We start from the raw sequence: 3,588 nt of genomic DNA, 5'->3' as shown, positions 1-3,588 counted from the left end.
CTATTTGATGCAATTTTAGTTTAATTAATACATTGTTGAATAGAATATTAAATTTGCACATTTAGATTTCATACTCCATTACCCATTAATTCATATTTTAATTTCATAAATACTTCAATTTAGTCAACTTTTATATCGAAAATTCAATCATTAACACAACTCCTCGTGGGATCGATATTTTTCTATACTATTTGTACGACCCGTGCACTTGCGGTTGGGACGCACCAAGTAGTATAGAAAAAATGAAATATTGCATCATTTTGAACCCCATGGCCCCATTACATCCCTAAAAAGACCTTTGATCTCTTGATAGTACTAGCTACATTAGTGGAGATAGGAGTAGGGAATTTGCCTATGGGATTGGAAAATTATTCATTCATTCATTCAATTCCATCATTCCATATGGAGACACTTTGACTATTGATTGTTCTAGAATTCCTTTTGAGCATGACTCTCTCTTTTGATTGGTTGGTTTGGGGATTTTGAATGATAATTGACTTGATGGCTAAGCGGTGAAAGTTTGGATAAGCATTAGATTCTTTGCATTTTGAGGGATGGGTATATGGATTGTTGGTATGGCTAAAGGTGTATTAAGTTACTTTAATTGGTAATTTTCATAACTCCTTGGATAAGGCACCCCTAAAAACTTTGCATCACATTTTAAAGTTTGCTTGAGGACAAGCAAAAGCCTGAGTTTGGGGGTATTTGATGCACATATCTTGCATAGTCATTTAGGTCTAATTTCACAATCATTTTATTTGGTTATTAGTCATTTTTAGCTAATTTCATTAGTTAATTAGTTAGTTTTTCATAGTTGTCAATTTTGCACTAATTTGTAATTTTTACTTTGTTTTGTAGGAAAAATGGTGTTTTTGAAGGACTAAAGAGAATTTTGCCATTGAGGAGTGTCTTCTACAGCAAAAAGATGCCAAAAACAAGTTTTCAAGTTGAAATATGCATTGACCAAACTGTGCATAACTTGCCGCATAAGCTATGCAGTTCTGCATAAGGAGGAAGATCACTGCCCGAGAACCACCGAAATGTGCATAAGGAGCATAGCTTATGCACATTCTCACCTCCCTTATGCACATTCACGAAATTGTGCATAACCTATGCACCAAGTCATGCACTGCATAAGTGACCCAGAACTGAAATCGCATAAGGATTTGCATAACTTATGCGATCCACTTATGCAGTCCCATAAAGAGTTCATTAATGAGCTGGCAGAAGATTCCCTTAATGTATTCCTCCTAGAACATACTATTTTAGGGCTCCATGTCAGAAAAATGCTATATATAGTCTCATTTTCCCAATTTAGAAAAAAGAAAGGAGCAAAGAAGAATAAGAGGAGGCTGAGCAGAATTTAAGGAGTCATTTTCACCTTCCACACCATTTTCAACCAAGATTTGCTGATTTCTTTCTTTCTTTACACTTTTCTACATTTCTAGTGTTTAATTCCTTACTTCTTAGCTTAGATTAAAGCTTTATTTCCATTTAAACTCATCATATCTTGTAAGCATTATGGATAGTGAGTAGTTTACTTTTGATTCTGGAGTAAGGGTTGTAATATTTGAGATATTTTGTGGATTTTGATTGGGTAATCCATATTTTGTGGTCTTAATGAGTTTTATTCATTTCTTGTATACTTAATGGCATGCTTAATGTAGGATCCCATTGAGTAATGTTCTTAATCCATGGTTGAAGCACCGAAAGGAGAAGGCCTTGTGATAGATAATCAAGAAATTGGACTTAATTAACTTAGACCTAGAAATAGGCTAAGGATTAAGAGGATTCACAGATTAATTAAGGAACTTAATGGGTCTTAATTAATTCTAACTCCACGAAAGTAGGATTAGTTTGATTAAGGCACTCTTTGTCTCACTCGAAAAGGAATTCAAAGGATTTAAGAATTAATCTCCTTAAAACCCATAAGTTTCATAAGATTGGATAACCAATTTAAAATCCCAAAATAGCTCGAATATGAAATCCCAAACTCCGGAATCACCTTTTTACCATTGTTAATTTCTAATCGAAATTAATTGCTTACCATTTTAAATATTGCCATATTTGAACTTGCTTATTTCAATTTGATGCAATTTTAGTTTAATTAATACATTGTTGAATAGAATATTAAATTTGCACATTTAGATTTCATACTCCATTACCCATTAGTTCATATTTTAATTTCATAAATACTTCAATTTAGTCAACTTTTATATCGAAAATTCAATCATTAACACAACTCCCCGTGGGATCGATATTTTTCTATACTACTTGTACGACCCGTGCACTTGCGGTTGGGACGCATCAAGTTTTTGGCGCCATTGCCGGGGATTTGTTTGTTTAAGATTGAATTCTTGATTATTTTAGTTGTTTTTTTTTTTTTTTTTTTTTTAGTTTTATCTCTGTTATTTTTTCATTTTGTGTTTGTTTGTTCTTTTTCAGGTACTCTTAATCTTTTATGAGAAGAGCTAGAAGCACAAGTGATACATCCTTATTATTCAACCCTGAAATTGAGAAATTTTGTAAGGCCAACAAGAAAGAAACCAGAAAAAGAAAAGAAGCCTTGATAGAAACTGAATTAGAAGCAGACATGGCTGATGAAAGAATTAGAATTGGTGTTGGTAATGCTGGAAATGGTCAAAATAATGAAAATGCAGCCCATGGTGAAGAGGTAGTAAATGCTAATCTGCCTAGGGGAAGTATGATGGATCATGCTTTTCCTCGTTTTGATGACTTGAGAGAGAGTATAGCAAGACCAAGAATTGATGCAAATAGTTACAAGATGGATTTTGGAGTTCTTCAAATGATCCAAAACTCTCAATTTGGAGGACATCCTTCTGAAAATCCACACACACATTTGAAGAAATTTGCTATGATTTGCGACATGCAAAAACAACTCTGAGTGTCGATGATGCAGCAAGATTGAAGCTATTCCCATTCTCTTTGAAAGATAGAGCATTGGATTGGCTTGATTCTTTACCTCACAACTCCATTACAAATTGGGAGCAACTCACTGATGCATTTCTTGCACAATATTTTCCACCTGGAAAAACTCAAGAATTGAGGAATCAAATGACAGCTTTCAGACCAAGAGAAGATGAAACTCTTTATGAGTCATGGATGAGATGGAAAGAATTGGAAAGATTATGCCCACATCATGCCATTCCAAAATGGATGATAAATCAGAATTTCTACACAAATGTCACTCCTGCAATCAGAGGAATTATTGATGCTCAAACAGGAGGAGAATTTATTATAAAGCATGAAGATGAAGCTTATGAGCTATTGGAGAAAATTGCAAAGAATACTCATCTTTGGAGTAGTCCAAGAGGACCAGCTCAAACTCAGAAGAGGCAAGCTGCTGGAATATATGATCTTGACCCATTCAACATGATTAATGCAAAGTTTGATGCACTTACAAATGTCCTTGCTAAGAAGATGGAAGATTTGAGTATGTTGGTCAGTTCATCATCATCAGCTGGAAGTTCACAACAAGTGGCTTATGCAGAGGAAACAACCAGCTGTGGAGTAGATTATGGAGAACAAGCAGCATATGTTGGTAATTATGGAAACAAGCAAATGGGG

At 34.4% G+C, this 3,588-nt stretch overlaps 1 non-coding gene across 1 annotated transcript; it reads right to left on the bottom strand.

Annotated features, from left to right (window-relative positions):
• Positions 1 to 3,060: 3,060 nt before the first annotated feature.
• LOC131180470 (small nucleolar RNA R71) lies at positions 3,061 to 3,167 on the bottom strand. The gene has a single exon (XR_009149240.1). It is a non-coding gene; the product is annotated as a small nucleolar RNA R71 (small nucleolar RNA).
• Positions 3,168 to 3,588: the final 421 nt, after the last annotated feature.

The sequence above is a fragment of the Hevea brasiliensis genome, chromosome 5 (genome assembly GCF_030052815.1).
Source record: "Hevea brasiliensis isolate MT/VB/25A 57/8 chromosome 5, ASM3005281v1, whole genome shotgun sequence".
In the NCBI taxonomy this organism is placed as follows: Eukaryota; Viridiplantae; Streptophyta; class Magnoliopsida; order Malpighiales; family Euphorbiaceae; genus Hevea; species Hevea brasiliensis.
This window is presented reverse-complemented; position numbering and strand designations above follow the sequence as displayed.